We start from the raw sequence: 18,234 nt of genomic DNA, 5'->3' as shown, positions 1-18,234 counted from the left end.
AGGATTGATCTAAGAGGTTACTCAAATGTCTGGAAGGAAAATAACAGCATTCATAGAGATACAGGAGTTCGAGTGAACCCAGAGCCCTATAAGAAGAGTTACGTAACGAGATTTCACCGCCCCTTTGTGACAGATATTAAATGGCCCAAAATGAACTTAATACAATAAATTAATACTAAAAAAATTAATTTATTGAGCTAAATTATTATAGAAAAATGGAATATCACTCTAATAATAATTTATTTAATTTACTTAATTTCGAATAATACACATTCTTTATCTTCCTAAAGTAGAAGAAACTATTCTATTTTCTTTGATAATCGTAGTTTGCATTCGTAAATGTATGTGCATTCTTATACTAACATACTTAGACATAGTAAAATATAAAATTTTATTACATTTGGCGACATTTATAGACGACTTAATTAATGGAACTGCAACTTCCGGTATTGAGTTTACAACTTTTATATATTTTTTTGGAATTGATTTACATGCGATTTGAATAAAGCCCCCTATTTTTGCAAATTGATCCCAAAAAGTTCTTGGCGCAATAGATTAATTGGACAATATATAGTTCATCAACAAATCTTAACTGAAGTGAATTCTCAATGATTTTATAAGAGCAAAGGCGGTTTTTCGAATTTGAAGACTTGCAACTGAAACATTTTATATGGTTTGAACTAAATACGGAAGAGAAGTGCATTTTTAAAGACTTAAACTTTGATTCTGCGTCCCAAATTTTGACATCTTTCTCCTTCAAATTCTTCTTTAATTCCTTTATTCTGCTTCATAGACTCCAAGTTCGATTTGTATGTTGGTATTTATTTTCTTTAGATGTTTTAACTCAGGAGAAATATCTGTAGTATAACATATAATTACTATTTTCTAACGATAAAGTAACTAATGCAAAAAAAATAAAAAATAATAATAATAATATATATCATTATAAGAAGTTTCCTCTTCTATTGTTGATGAAATTTCATGTCCACTGAGTCTATTTCTCTATTTTCGGAAGTAAGAGGTTCCTAATAAGGAGTAAAGTATGTATGCTCCAGAAATTGTTTAGATCTTTTTTTTTTACCTGAAATTTAAAATAAGAAGTTGTTTGAGATTTCCTTAATTATTAAATTTTCTTAGTATCAGCATTGTTCTTCCGAATGAAAATGGGTTCGTTGGATTGGCTTGAGAGTTAGAATTCCTTATTTCTCAAAATGTCAGAGCACAATCTAGAATTATATTATGGTTTCCAAAGATTTCATTTCATTGTTAGATCCCATTGCCTTCTTAGGAATTTGTCCCTTGGAAATTAAAAAAGTGTCATCCTCTCTGCTCAAGAACGATTCCTGTAATCCACAGCACACTACAAGAGGGCATATTTGGGGTATTTTAACAAAATATATCGTCTCTGTAGAGTTCTTCATCTAAAATATAGTATTAAATTTTGAATGTTTTGAGCCGTGATTCAAACACTTGAGGAAGTCAGATATCGTCCAAGTAGATAGCCCGGTGACGGAACTCTACTTATAGGGTACTTATCTGGGTGAACCTGGATATAACTTTAAATGGGAGACTTTTGTAGTCACAATGCGAAATGCAGAAGGGTTATACTTTAGAGGAGAAAATGTTAAATACATTGATATTTACGATATAGCAATCAAATATGGTTTTAATGAACATGAAATAACTGGTGCTAATCCTAGATTTAGTCTGTGTTAAGCTTGTTTTTATACTAGATTCCCATAGAAAAAAAAATCTAGAGAGGTGACAAGATTTTTTTCTTGGCTTACTTAGGCAGACAGAGAACAAACATTCTTATCTTAAAAAATTGTGTACAGCTGTTGTAATTTGTGTAATTGCAGATATGTTATAATCCGAAGGAAAAAATCAAACTCGATTTGACTTGAGCACACCTTTAATTATTGAAAACATTATCTTAATTCTATTTACAGGAAGATCTTCTTAGGTTTTTCAATTTATGGCTGTTTCGTCGTTATTAATTAATTTACAAATAATAGGAAGATTAAGAACGAAGGAAGATTCAAACTATTTAGATTGATTCGTTCAGCACTTATTCATTATAATTTATGTATTTGCTTTAGTTTTTTGATATTTGTTTCAACAATAATATCGTAACAGCTTCTTATTTTAGTATTCATCGGTTTGAATTAACTATTGACATAATAATCATTTTTCTATATCTTTATATAAAGGGGTGCTCAAATAAGAGCACTAGATCTGGTCTTAGTTTCCATAAATTTCCTAGAGATCCAGGTCTATCAAACTTAGGATAAACTTCCTAAATTTGAATTATCCCACCCCATAGGACGTTTTCATTATGAGGGACCGTTATGGGGACAGATACATTTAGATTTCGAACAGAGAAACGGAGGAATAATCAATTTGTGAGTTAACTCCATACTGAACAAAAGTACCCAACCAATCCGTTTGGATAAGTAACTATTTTACTATCTCACAAGCAATTTTTTTTGAAAATTTACATGAATGTTTTGTCCAATAATGACTAAAACAAGTCTTTTCTTTAAATAAATAATTGTTTTCCAAGCGACGACAAAATTTGACTTCTATGAATCTAAAAACCCTGAATATGAGTTCTTTTCAAAATGTTGTATCTCTATTTCTTTTAAATCCCCGAGTTCGAATAAGATATCAAATATATCCCTATATTATACAACAAACGTGAACAGCTAAAGGCAATAAAACAACCTTTCGCATGCCTTATCACCTATTCATTTCTTTCTCTATGTAGATTCCCTATATACCTTAGGGGTCGAATTGATGACTTGAAAAAAAGAAATATGATGAAAATAAAAAAATATACACGGTTCAATCGAGGATATCACTTTTATAATAAAAGGAATTGACAAGGTTAATATTAATAAACAGAAGAAATTTGTTGGGGCACTTAGCAATATTTTCAAAAGAGTAAATGAGGCAAATGTGGTTGAATGGATGAATCAATTTGGGGAAATTATAAATCACTATCTTTAAAAAAACCAATTGATGACGAAGCAGAGGGAAAATATCAAAGTTATGGAGTGATTTGGCGAGACAGTTACTACATCGTGGAAATTGTAGCTGATCCTTCGTCTATACCCCAAATTTTACCAGTGCAAGATAATTTAATTAAGTTGAAGTTTCCTGGATTGTAACTTCAATGTCAAAGATGCTTTAATTTTGGACACATGAAGCATTATTGCTTGGAAAAACGACTTAAAACTTATGAATATGAAAGGACTCTGGGACGAATACCCAAATCACAGACAAAAGGAAGAATTGCGTTGATTCCGAAAGAAGGAGATGGGACAAATTATAGCCATTGGAGACCAATTACTGTTCTCAATTAATCATATAGGATTCTCTCTGGAGTATTGGCGAACCAAATATAACCAATTCTCAACAAACAAAAATTGGGATTGAACTGAAATGATTTTGTAAGAATAGGAAAATTTCCGATGTTTCACACAATATACCAGTTGCAATTGACACAGTGGAATTTAGGAAGAAGTTTGGAGCAATAATAGCGATATACTTCTGCTGAGCTTTCGAATCTATTTCACATAGGTAAATTCTTACATCTGTAAAAAAGTTTCTTCCTAAATGTTTTTTTAACCCCGGACGTGTCTTGCTATATAACAGCACTTCAACAATCTCATTGGATGGACTAGAAAGCAAGCCAATCATCTTAGAAAAGAGGTGTTGACAGGTGTGCTCCTCGGCATCTACTTCTTTTGATAACTGCAATCGAAGAACTCGTTTTAGGTGTTACAAAGAGGTACATAGGCTTTGGGATGAGCTTAATGGGTCTCAGCATATTATTGATTTGTATGCAGATGATGTCACTTTAACCGTAGAGGTGAATTCTGAGTCTCAGCTGATTGGAAGATTAAAAGTCTTACTAATTTTTTTGGAAGTTTCAAGAAGCAACAGGGTTGGCTGGGAATAAATATAAGACCACTATTTTACCTTTAGGCTCCTGGAAGCCTGAGGAGGATCTTAAAGTCGGAAGTTATAAAGATAGAAGAATGGTAGAAATCTTGGGTATAAAATGGAATAGCAGTAGTATTCATGAAGATAACTGGATCGAAATTGGGACCTCTATCAACAAAAGAATTTCTTTTTGGAAAAGATTCAACTCCAAAAAAGAGTTGACTTTTATAACAATTTGATAATACCTATAATTTTATATAAGGCTACAGCAAGTACGCAACTAGCTGAAAAAGCTATTTTAGAAGAAGACAAATGGCTTAATCGTTTATTTTATAAGAATTATATCGAAGTCATAAAAAGACCTAAATCCCATAAAGGTGGGGGAGTAGCCCAACTATCTTGTATTGTCCCAAAAATTTACTCCAAAATTTTGTGGATATTTTAAGAAATCCAGCAATGGAATGGAAAATAAGTATAACGAACCAAGAACTGTACATTTGGCTTATGTTGGGGACCAATCTGACCAACAAAATTACATCTTTAATCTCTCCAGTTCGGAGCTCAGCGCAGAGATTAATTTGGATGATCACCCCTGCTTTTAAAAAGGATTCAACCATTGATATAATTCGACAAAATATAAATAAAAAGTTATTTTTTTTGAAATTTAGAGGACCTTTCAGTTTTAGAAGAACACACAATCACGCGAGATATTCTAACAGTTCATAATTAAATTCGGAAGAATTGCTCAACGATGGTAGAATAAGATTTCCACTTGTAAATTCTTCAAAATCTTATTTAATGTCATGCCTGTGACACGTTAAGATGACCCCTTAAACTTTGATGCAGCTGTGAATGGACTCTGGGAACTACAAGGTAAGCGTTTGGGCCTCCTTATGGGTTGGAAAAGAATAATAGTGTTTTCTCTAAGGGGAATAAATGATGATCAAAAGTTTACCGTACAGATATAAATCTCCACAGATTATATTAGACATACTAGGCCCTGCAATGACTGTGGAAAAAAATATGATAACACACTTCATGCGTTTTTGGACTGCCCTGTCATGCTTAAGTATTTTGTATCCATGAACCTAAAAGGGTTGACTAATGGGGAATAAAAATATGTTAAAGTTCTTGTTCTTTTTGGAAGCTCAAAAAAGAAGGGTGGAACTTCTGAGGTAACAATGGCTCTGGAATCAGCCTATTCTGGAGGATGAGTTGAGAGGTATCATCTTGACAGTTTCAGCCAGCTATATCTCTCTCAGAATTAAAATTCCTAAATCAGGATGTGAGTCATGGAATTTTGCAGGAGAAGAAATCCGTTAACTCACATCTACTTCAAGTAATTTAAAAAGGGTATTAAGAAATTTTAACATATATTTATCATGATTCTTAATTTGCATGTTTACTGTTTTTTTTTTTAAAGATCGATTTTTAGAATTTTAGCTGAAATGCTACCCGGGAGCATTAAGGATAAACTATAATGTTTATTTATGTACTTTTTACGGAACTTCTCCGGTTTATTTATAAATGTATGTTCTATATAATATATAAACCAAATAAAGAATGTTGAAAAAAACAAACAAACAAAAAAACACCAAATTCATTCTTCCAAGATATGAAATCATTTTCAAAATATAAAAGCAAGACAAAACAACGAATCAATCAAATCCAATCATCGATATAATATATTAAAATAAAACTTGTTCTTTATTAAACTAAAGTTAGCGACAGATAGAAGGTCTTCAATATTATAGATATATATCTAACTGATAAGAATATAAAATATACGTAAAAAAGTTGACTAATAAAAAATGAAGTTCATTCTTTATCATATTCAAATTCTTTACTAACGATTGACTTCTTTTTTGCAAAAATAACAAACAAATACAAGGCAAAATTCCAATTTGATATTTTTTTTGACATTGGACAATATGTCGGAAATCCGATATATAGTCCAAAATATAAACTGATGAATTTGCCCTTAAAAAAATAAAGTGTCAACTTCAAACCGGGTTTGAACAAGATTACGAAGTAAGTTTCATTCAAATTATATGAAATACTATAACCTCTATTCATCTTTGAATAATAATGTAATTAATTCATAGCGATGATTATGTATTTTTTTGTTAGTTAAAGAACAAAAATGAATAACAAACTTCATACTGACAGTCTCGATTATTCATAGCCCAATTCATGAGTTTAGAAGCGTAAAAATAATTTAATTTGAGCAAAGCTGTGGACTCGAGTCATATGACTTGGACTTGAGTCGGACTCGAGTCATTAATATAACGACTTGTGACTCGAGTCTGACTTGAACTGAAATTACTCGGGACTTGACTTGAACTCGACTTGGTCTCACCTCTGATTTTAAGTAATTCATATCTTTACTAAAGAAGAGTTCTTGTTTATGAACGTGTTATTTTTTCCCTGACAGGGTGGTTACAATATTTTAACGAAGCATTACACATAAATGATGAAATTCATGTATTGACTAACCTATTTAATATATGTAAGTATAAAAATATTTCCGAATGCGTATCATTGATGAAGAAAGAATGTCCAATTTATTACCTGAACAATTTTCTTCTTGGACAGAATAATTGTAAAATCCAGAAAAACTTTGTTTTATTTGCGGACTCCGTACACCATTATTGAAAGTGTAGGAGAGGAGCAGTAACTGAAGGCTGTGTCTGCCCTTAATGTAGAACTTAAAATCGTTACTGTCCCACGTCATGTCTAGCTCTGTATCGTCCCTGTTATTTGCCTATACCAAATTAGAAAGCCCCCCCATAAAGGCATCATTTTCACTAATATTATAATAACTCAGTTTACCATTTGAATAGGCACCTCCAGTTTTTTTTATCTACTTGCAAAGGGGAAAGGAATCATTTGAAAAAACATATAGTAGATTTCTTATTGCCAATTATTAATTATATTGATTTTTTAGATTTATTCATAGATAAATAAATATACTTAATCTATGAATATTATATCAATAAACCTTGAATTGAAGTCCTTGATTTATATAATTCACTATAAAAATACTATGTTATACCCGTAGAGTCATACAACACGTAGTTACCTCGTTTTATGTGCAGTGAACAATTATCAACAATTATTGAATAATAATTGTTGATAATATTGAAGAATAAAATAACTCCCAGCTGATTGTGGGCCTTTTTTTTCTTAATTTCCAGAAGAAAGTTTGTGTGATACAATAAGGATAACGTCATTGCAAGAATCAATCGTATAGATACTCTTTGGAATCAACTTATGAAAAATAATGAAAACAACTGAAAGGGAAATATATAGGATCTATCAAAGTAACTATATATGTACAAGGTATGTTGATAGGAGATTTCATCGCTTGTGTTCACAATTGTTCTGGCTCTTTTGATGACGTCACAGAGTAGCCAATTTAGGGGGAAATTCGATAAAACAAATTGTGTTAATATATTATATAGTATTTTATTTTTTCATAAAACAATACTATTATAGTGTAAATTTTTACCCTCCAACAATTACGGTACTAAAATTATTTAAAAAAGATGGACCTCTTACACTTAGCAATGAAACCATAAATATTCATTGCACTTAGAATCCCAAAGTCTCTGAAGCCTCAAATCTAAAAATAGTGGGCATTTGAAGATTTATAAAGGTTGCCAATCCACAAATACACTTATTAACTCTAGAAGAATACATAATTCTTGGAATAATACGAGTTAATACTAGTCAGTAGCACTCAACTCGACTCTGCTATGACGTCATCAAAAAGTTGGCAGCTACCGTCAACCAGACTAAGTTGCAAGTTTTTTATCGTAACACCTTATATCTAGTCACCATGGAATCTATGTTTATTTTTAAAAAAACCAGTCGTGAGATTGTGAGCGAACTAATGAAAGAAATTAAACCATTTGATGGAACTTGGGGGAAGTTCTAATAATTGAAACAAATAAATAATAAGGGGAATCACATGTACATAGACAGTAACTAAACAGTGAAAATGTGCCCGGATATAAATATGATAAACTCAGTAGTGTTTAATTCCTAAATACCAGGCATGAATAATTTTTCCTTCATCATTCTCAGAGTCTTCAGAAAAAGGAAAGTAGGAACAAATGATATGATTAATTTCAAAGTCTATTCTTAAAAAGTTCCAAAAACATTTTTAAAATGTTTTTATTATGCAAAGAACTTAAGTTATCTTTGCTTAAAGTTGAAATAAGTGCTTTTTCTTCAGCAATTATTGGTTCGAGAGGAATTTATCAATGAAGTATAAAATTGTCTCATCTAATAGATAAAAATATGAACCTTAAATGATATTTTTTTTTTCTTTCAAAAGAAAACTCTATATCATTGTCAATTCGAGGTAAAGCCATAACAATACCTTTCATGAGAGAATCCGGCCATATAAAGGAAAAAAGAGTAAATACAAGGGCATCCACAGGATTTTTTATAAATATTAAATTTTTCGAAACAAATTTTAAAAATCCACAACTATTCATAGAAAATTTAATTTTCGGAAAAAATTTCAGAAATTAAATAATAAATTTATTAAAAAAATTTCAAAAATTAAATTTTAAATATTAAACTTTTGGCTCTGCTGCGTAATTTGCCCGAATGACGAAAAAATCTACTAGTAAAAAAAACAAAAATCCTTAATTTTTTCTACAACCTATATAGCACATCTAGCCCACCCCTTATAGACGCTCATGAGATTAAGAAATAATGAGAGCTCACTTTGACACTTTAATATTATCAAGCAACCTTTCATACAAAAGTAAACCTGAACAATGAACCGAAAAGGTTTGGTAGTTAACCAACCCTGGATTAAGCATTCAATAATTGTTGAAAGTGTTCACAGATTAATAAGAGCTAATTCTAATTATACAATCAACGCTTAAAATATTGACCAATTAAAAATTTTTAACCAATTATTACTAAACAAATATTATAAAACTTTTGTCATTATAATTCCAAATGAAATTCAAGCTTTAACTAATGAATAAACTATTTCTTCTTCTCTGTGCCTAGGGCTTCTCACGGGAGCACGCGTGCGCTTCTGAGCATTTTCAGCTTCAAGAACAAGAAGCTTAAAACTAATAAAATTCATGAAATATATGTTTTTGGATGCTAATACAGAAAATCGAATAAAAATTATAGAATTTCAAATTGTTACCATATTTTACGAGATGCTAATGGAGTTATTTCAATGTTTTAGGATGAGGCCAATGTCTTTCCAGTTTTTTTTTGTATCATGTCAAAATTTGAACATTGAAAAAAGAAGAAATCGAAGATCTCGTACGTACAAAGTACGCGTGCTCTGTATTTACGAGGATTAGCGCCGTGAGTCCACCAGCTGTACACAGTACATATATTAAAGTATAAATCTAGGTATGTTACAAAATGCCAATTTGCAGAGAGGGAAAATCTTGTAGGAGGAGTGCGCAAAAGTCCAGAAGTGTATTGGGGATCTCCATAGAAATACTGAATTTTCAAATAATATTAATTATTTATTTATCTGAAGACTTTCAAAACAAGACTGAGTTTCTACAAGCATATTATATTATTGCATTGATATGGAAATGAATTATAGGATTTTTTTGTTGAATACCTTTTTAAAATTTTCCTACTCATCTCCCATTTTTTTCCGATTCTATTATGAAATGACTATTTTTATAAAAAAAAATAACCCTTTCATTATTTTTAAAGGGTTTTTTTAAAGGAAATGTTTGGTAAGATTTATGTAATGTCGTTTTTAAGAGAAAAATGTAATACTTCTTATTTTTAATTTGATGACGTTTTCTTTTAGACAGTATTATTTATTTCTATTTCCAAGAGAGCCTTTTATACATGGGTCTTTTTTTTTCTTCAAAAGACCTTCCCATTTTGTTCGACTCGAAATTGATGTTTTTTTTCAAGTCAATTTATACATAACCCAAATTTTCGAACTAACAACCCATTTTTTCCGACTCTAAACTCCCCCCACCTCCATGAACTCTGGTACAGGTCTTGGTTATACGATACGGATATCAAATTATACCTTCATTTATGTAGACGTAACAATGATTAAAAAATAATAGTCATGGTTTTATGAGAGCATTAATTTATTTAAGTTTATATTCCTTCAGAAATAGATTCAGGTTTAAGCCATTCCCATAAAGTTACGAGAGTTTTCCTTATTAAATTCAGGGATGTTGAATTTCTCATTCTTCTTTGGAGGCTTTGGATTCCCCTTTTCCTCTTCCGTATGATGACTTCCCATGGAAAGAGCTACGAGCATTGAAAAGACAACGAAAAGGATGCTACTGATGTTCATATCTTTGCTTGAATGTGGATACTGATAGTTTCTTCGTGGAGATGTACGCTTTATATAGCTACGAGTTCAGACGTACAGGGTGGGGATTTTAAATCCGGAAACAAATTAGGAATATATATATATCAATTTATTTCCCAAAATTAATTCAACAATTCATGAATGTTTTGCTCTTACATATGGGATTCATAGTGAAGTCAATCACTCAAACTAACCACCTCCAGTTTCAATCACAGCCTTCAACCTGACCATCACACTCAAGGCACATGCCTTGATGAGGAACTCTATGTCCACTGTCTCGGAATTGAAGTCTGCAAGGAACACATCAATTGGACTCTCTCCAAGACAACTCTTACGCTACTACGTCCTAGGAGTTCAGATCCGACGAGCCCTTTTGTTACAGGAAGTGTGGACTACATTTTTTGCTGTCAGAACGATCTTGCGTCTCAATTATAGATGTTCTGACCCATCAGACTCCTTGAAAACCTTGGCAACACCGTAAACAGTTGATAAGGGTATCTTTGTAATGCCAATAGTCACCTTGGAAGTGCCCGCGGGACCGAGACACACAAACATGGGCGTACGGCATTAGTATTTGGAGAACATCTCAAGGATTTTGTATTTTTTCTTATGTAGTTTTGTTAGATAAATATCATGCGGATACTTTCATAAATATAGATTTTAGGGTTGCCAAGATGTTGAGGTATAAACTTGTTCGGGAATTAAAATCCCCACCCTGTGTGTATATAGTTTAAGAGAAAAATAAGATAAATGAAATATGAACCGTGATTAAAGATGATTCAGATATATATTTCGAGAGATGATGTATCCTTTTGTTTAATCAAACAAAATTTGAGTTAATTAATTACATAATTTATGTAGTATATAATTCTTTAATTTAGTTATGCACGCATAACATAAAAAAGTGTTTCAAGTATTTCAAACAACTACGTATCCAGGGTAGTGATGGGTCGATCTAAAAAACTGAAAAGACTGAGCCCTACAATTTCGGTTGATTTATTTTGTGAGTCTTAGGAACGGACTATTCATCTTTTAATGTTACTACCTCAGCTCAAATGACATAGTTATTAACTATGTACGTCCTTTCAGTTTTTTTTTTTTTCATATTTCAAAAAGACGAGATACATGAAATTTAAAATAGGAGGTGTGTTGCTAGAACTGGCTAACATACATTATTTTCTTCGTTTTTATTTTCTTCAATTCTACCTAAGTGTGAAGAAAAAGGAAAAAAATAAATAAATAGCAAGAGCTGTTGGACTGAAGGCCCGACTAATCGATCTTTAAGACTGATGAATGGTAAAAGACCAGTTTGATCAGTAAAAAGACTGGAAGAGGTAAAAATACAACTGTTTAGGAATGAAGATCTAGGACCAATCCAACTCTAATCTAGGGTAAAAGTTATGGTTGTATTTGTTTAAATTGCTTAAAATCGGTATTTTCTCTATTAAATTATTCTTTGAAAAACCTCCAAATTTTTGAAGCGTCCTCTACAAGGCATGTTATTCACTAATCTTAAACATGTAAAGTATCTCAGTTTACTATTTGAATTAGTTTAGTAAAACTTTCAGTACCTATATGACACGGGAATATTTTCCCATTATTGTTTCTTTAGGTCTAATTAAAGTCTAAATTATGTTTAGTAAAATGATGGAAGATAAATTTATAAGGACGTTATTTTGCTTAGCTGATATATATGATGAGGGAATGTATCAAAGATTGTTCTATGTGACGACCTTTGTGTCTGATTCGGACGCATTCTTAAAATTTAGGAGAGAACGGACGGGGTGTCAACGATTTGGATCAATACACGGCCAGTAAAAGTTATGTTCAATCTTTATTAAATCTTTGGCTATACTTTTTCAGTACTACATTACAAACTTTTTTCTATGCAACAAACTACAAACAGTTTTAATATTCTTGTTATTTATAATCGATAACACCAAACTGTTAACGTTGAGGCAAGTTTTCTTGCTATTTTATTTTCAACATTTGGACTGAAATACTTAGAACAGTGCTTCACAGGCTCCATCAACACGGACACATAGTTTTATTCACTATACCAGTACTATCGTGATATCGGGGTATATTCAAATATCCAGACAAACTTAGATTTATTGATATATACGAGGTGTGTTCAAAATTTCTTTTCATAAGCACTTTTCGGTCTAGCCTTGAGCTCAGATAGGGATGCAGTCTTTATCTCCTCAATCGTTGCAAATGCCTTTGTGATCGATATCAATACTATATACCCATGATTAGTCACCAGTTATGGACCTTTTGAGCAAATCAGGATCATCATTGATGTGTATCAGCAGCTCATGTGACGATTATTTTGTTCAAAATTAAGCAGTTTCGGAACAAACTTCGTTGACACTCGTCTTATGCCCAAAACGTTCAAAAAATTTTATGGCACAAGCTAACCGATACATCAATATCCTCAACAACTTTTCTGATAGTAATTTTCTTCATTTTTTGTTTGCGTGCTTGGGCGTCCAGCTAGCCATTTGCAACTTCTTGGCCATCTAGGAAGAGTTTATACCTACTGTAAACATTTTTTTGTACTCAGAACGGTTTCACCGTATGCCATTGTCAAAATTTTTATTGTTTTGGAGTACTTAATTTCATTTTTTACATAAAATTTAATGTAAATGATTTGTTTTTCAATTTCGAAAAATCACCGAACACAATACTTAAAACCGTTATGCCTAAACATTTAATATAGCAGAAACGTTAAATAATAAATGTTTATGGCGAGTGTACTAACATAACAAAAATACGAAATCAAATATACCAAATGTACCTTGCCCACGAAATTGGAAATGTTACCTTAATTTTTGAACACACCTCGTATATTATATGTTGAAAAAAGTTGAGATTTTGAGCAAGTATAAATTTTATAAGCAAATTAGATAAGTTGTAAACAAAACATGAAATGAAGGATTTACAGTACTACAAGGGATGAGGATAATTCGCCAATTGAAGATTTCATGGATGATTGATATAAAATAATATAAGATACTAAAACATAAGTATTATGAGGGAAATTATAAAGTTCAAATGTTCACAGTTATATTACTCATAAATGCATAATAACCATGAAATTTGATGGATCAAATGAAATGATACTATTAATTAATAGTTAGTAATTAGAATGACATTTTAAGCCAAAGAAATTGATACTTGTACAATTTGCCTAAATAACATGTACAGATGTTACAACTATTACACAACATATATAAGTACTCCCACTTAATTTTTTAATATGATGTATACGATATATACAATGTATGCAATATCATTATTTTTTAAATGAAGTTGTCACGTGGTTATAAGACATTACAATGTTGTTTTGAGCGTGTGCATATAAAAATTGAACTACCATTATATCAGAATGAATGAAATCTTACAGGCGTTTTGCATATTGCATTAAGCACGTCCGTCATATTAGAAAAAAAAGAAAGAATTATTATACAATTTTATAAGTATACCCCTTTTTTATCTTTTTAATTTTACGCCCACGCTCCATGCAACGTTGTTATTTCTTTGAACTTTGTGACAACATGATCTAAGAAATAACAATGGTGCATCGAGTATGTGCGTCATATTAAGAAAAAAATACATGTTTATGGCTGTAAATCCTAAGCATTTTTAAGCGAACATTTTTTGTTGTTGGCACCCTGAACAGGTTTTATTTTTATTTTCTATGCCTTTTATAAATTATCAATATTAAGGCAAAAATATTTATGATATTTTGTAAGGCTTGATTTTTGGATTTTTTTTTCTTAAAAGTAATCCGAATTTTTTTTTTTTTTTGGAAAAAAGTTTTTCAGTATCCATATCTATTCTCAAAAAATTCAAAATCCACAAAAAATGTTAGTTATAAGATTAAAAAAAAAAAAAAGTTCAAATATTAGATTTTTTGAAAAATAAATTCAAGTGTAAAATTTTTTTTGAGAAAAATTTGAAGATTCTTCACAGAAAATTAAATTTTTTATAAAAAACAAAAATTCCTTAATTTTTTTGGGGGAGGGGATACAGGATGTAACCCCCCAATCCCCCAAATTAACTTACCCCTGCGGTAACCCCAGAGTTAATTACCACTTGTAAAATATTCTTTCAAAATCTCAAATACACCTTGGAGTGCCTCCAAGTACCCCAAGGGGTATGTGTACCCATTTGGAGAACCACTGTTCTACACTCACAGAGCAAATTTATATAAGTAGAATAAAGTTTGTATGTTCATTGACACCTAATAACTCCTAGCAATGTCGGGTACTACGGCTAGCAAACCTATAAATCATACCAACACGTGAAAATGAACTAAATATAAAATAACTAATTATTTTTATTTGAAAATTCTGTCATGGATTACTCAACATATGTGTTGAGTAATCCATGATCATATTTATTATAGATATTGATACCTAATGATAAATCAGATCATAGGTTTTAACTTCATTATTTTTTGCTGGGATAGTGAGTTTTTCTTCTTTATAGATTGAACCTAGGTTTCTTTAATTTTTTATTTTATGCTACTACAAAGTTTTTCATCATATTACTACAAAATTTATTGGTTATTATGGACAAAAGAGATAAAAAGGAATGACCTGATTAACAGGGCATTGGTTTTTTTTTTTTTTTTTTGCAAGATGTAGGGCAAGACATAAGAAATTACTCAAAAGGTTTACAAAAGGCATTGAAGATATAGATAATTTTTTAACATATTGAATGTAAAGAATCTATAATATATTGATTTTATAGAATTTATCATAAAATATAAAAGAGTCTTGTTGGTACATTTTCGTTGTAACCATAAATTACGCCATAAATTTATTTTGGTTTTTGAGCAAAGTAGACTTCATCTCATAAAATTGAGCTAATTTATCCTTTTCAGTTAAATTTTATTACCATGTAGTGAAATAATTGAATATTACTTTCTATATTCCACTTGAAACCTTCATAATGGACGTTCTTTTAAATACAACGTAAATAGTTGGGAAACATAGTATTTTACATCCATTTTATCAAGGTAAAATATCTACTTTGTCTTAAATAAATTGTGTTGTCTACTTTAACTGCTCGAAAAAAAATAATATTTTATCATCTGAAATTAATTGAAATAGCTTAAAAATGGTTTGAGTAAGTTATTAAAAATGCTTATTATGTAAATTATTGAAAAATCTTAAAAATGGTTTATGTAGATTATTGAAAATCCTTATTATGTAAATGATTGAAAAAGCATAAAAATGGGTTGAGTAAATTATTAAATTATTTGAGTAAATTATTAAATTATCTGAGTAATTATTATTCTGATAATTGTATCTCATGCGGTAACATCCTCATACTTAGTCTTAAAAAACACGTAAATATAATTTTTTTAAAAATCTCTTTATTCATCTAGAAAAGTTGCATCATACAAATATAAATAAACATCTTATTTTAAAATTACTTTCTTAGAAAAAAAAAAAAAAAAAAATACTACATCAATGCACTCCAATACAAGCCTTCAAAACGATGACTAACCAATAAGCCAAGTTTTTGAAAGTTCAAAAATCAACTATAAAATTAACAAAAAATGACTAGAATAACATAAAAAAAAACAACAAACGAAAACATGCAAATGCCTATTTCGTACTAAAAGAGATTTGAACTTCTTAAAATTGCGAATGATCCCACACAAAACCATCAAGTTTGTTGATGACACAATGAAGGATGAAATTTAATTAGATCTCCAGCAAATTTCCAAGTTGAGATGTTATCATCTGGAATTTTAACCGTAAAAACAGCAATGATAATTCCTAATCATTCCCCCACGTTTCTAGGTTTCAAATTTATTCATTTTATCCGTGATAAGAGCTTTCCAATATATAATGGCACACTCACTTGCTTTACACTTTTCTGGAGCATTAACTTTTCTACTCGGTAATCTAAATAATAATTTAAAACTTTGTTTCATGTATTTATCCGCTTTGGAACCACCAAATGAATTATTTCATTCATTAAAATCTTATAAATAGTATTCCGCATTTTAAATTTCATGTCTATTTGAATGATTACATATTAAAAAAGAATTACTCAAGAGTTATCAATGATTAATTAAATAAATAAATATATAGTTATGAAATTTAAATAATAATTATCTGTTAAAAATTCACTTAATTTTGTGTGTTGTACAAATTACATGGAGTCGATTTTTTTTTGTACAGATATTGTACTTCCCGCTAGTATTTCTCCTGCAAGATTATTTTTAGCTTCCATTCCGTCGTCTTTGAAGATACAGTCAATATTTAGAAATAAAAACAATCCCAAAAAGTTATTAGAATATAATGTAACCTCGCTATTGTAAAAATTCCTATCAAAACTTGAGCTGCAAGTGTTTCATTAAGTGGAAACTTAAAAATGATCCAAAAGGGTATACGTCTTTTTTATTGCCCATATATCTATTTATTTTCTTTTTCAAAATCTTTATGTTTAAAATTAAGAGAGTAAATAACTTTTACTAGAATTATCGACTATTTTACCATCTATATAAACCATAATATTTCTATATAAGTAATCATCAGATATTATAAGAATTAATATCAAATATTTTTTACCAGGTATCTAATTTATTGGCATAGTTGATTTCAATTTTTTGATGTTGTTGGAATTGTATGAGAATAAGTACTTTTATTGTTATTATTTAGCTTTCGAACAACTACTTTAACCGTGCGGCAAGAAGGAACCACACAATTTGATAGCATATTTGGGGTCTAGAAAAAAATAGTTGACGATAAAATAAAATTATTTATTTAATCAAAGCAGTTAAGTTGTAATATAGAGGTTTTGTGCTTTCAAAACTGAATGGTTTTTTCAGTATGAACACGTAATCTGGTGGGCGTTTATGATTTTTTTTTTCAACTTTATTCATATAATCCCTTTTCTCTTTTCCTATAACTTGCACGCTCGTTGCTACATTACCCAGATCAAGTAGTGACACACCCAAAATTATGCCTTTTCATGTATACAAACATTTCAACATTTAGACAAACTTTGCTATATTAATATATGTAGAAACCAGGTGGTCCATTGAAATCTGACAAATTACTAATTCAATAAATAACGAAGGGATAGTGATTGGAATTTATTCATATTTCGATATATTAAAGTATAAACATTTAGTTGCATAACAAAACAAACTTGCACTCTCTAACTTACGTACAAATCGAGAAAATGACACTTAAACACAATCGACAAATTTCCATTCCTACACTCCAAGTAGTTTGGCGTCGTCAAGACGCTGTTTGCAAGTCAGAAACGTTGGAAAGGAGGTGGGGTTCTGTAAAAAAGACCAAACTGGACCCGGAGGAGTTAAAGAAAACAGTACAGGGTAATCTCCTTAAGTCCATGAGGGCCTATTAAACTATACCGAAAGGACAAAAGTTGGGAATTTGCTATCGCTCGATATATGTTTTAATTTGCATTTCCTTCTTTAAACAAGAAAATAACCATCAAACATCTAAAAAAAATGGTTCTTTTTCAAGCAATTTTTATTGATTTATACTTATATGCTATCCATTTAAAAATAAAATTATAATGATAACAGCTTTAGAAAAATACAAGAACATATACATATTCAGGTAGCAACTACAAAAAACCACTCTTCTTTTATAATATATTCTTTCATCTATCGAAATAAATATAGAATGATATTTTTTTTGCTATGTGCTTATTTTGACATATTATTAATATTAAAATTTTCTCATTTTAATTAAATAAATCCAGTTAATTGAAAATTTAACAGCTCATATTTCTGAAAAAATAATTAAATTTTTATTGATAAAAAGTCAATTTTAATTTTATAGGATATCCTATTATATTTTTTTATATAGTAGATAGTAGGGCTGTAACAATACGTTTATTGTATCCATAGAGAAAATATAGAGTGACAAAGTTGTATTTGATTGTGT

The sequence above is a fragment of the Lepeophtheirus salmonis genome, chromosome 4 (assembly GCF_016086655.4).
Source record: "Lepeophtheirus salmonis chromosome 4, UVic_Lsal_1.4, whole genome shotgun sequence".
Classification (NCBI taxonomy): domain Eukaryota; kingdom Metazoa; phylum Arthropoda; class Copepoda; order Siphonostomatoida; family Caligidae; genus Lepeophtheirus; species Lepeophtheirus salmonis.
This window is presented reverse-complemented; position numbering follows the sequence as displayed.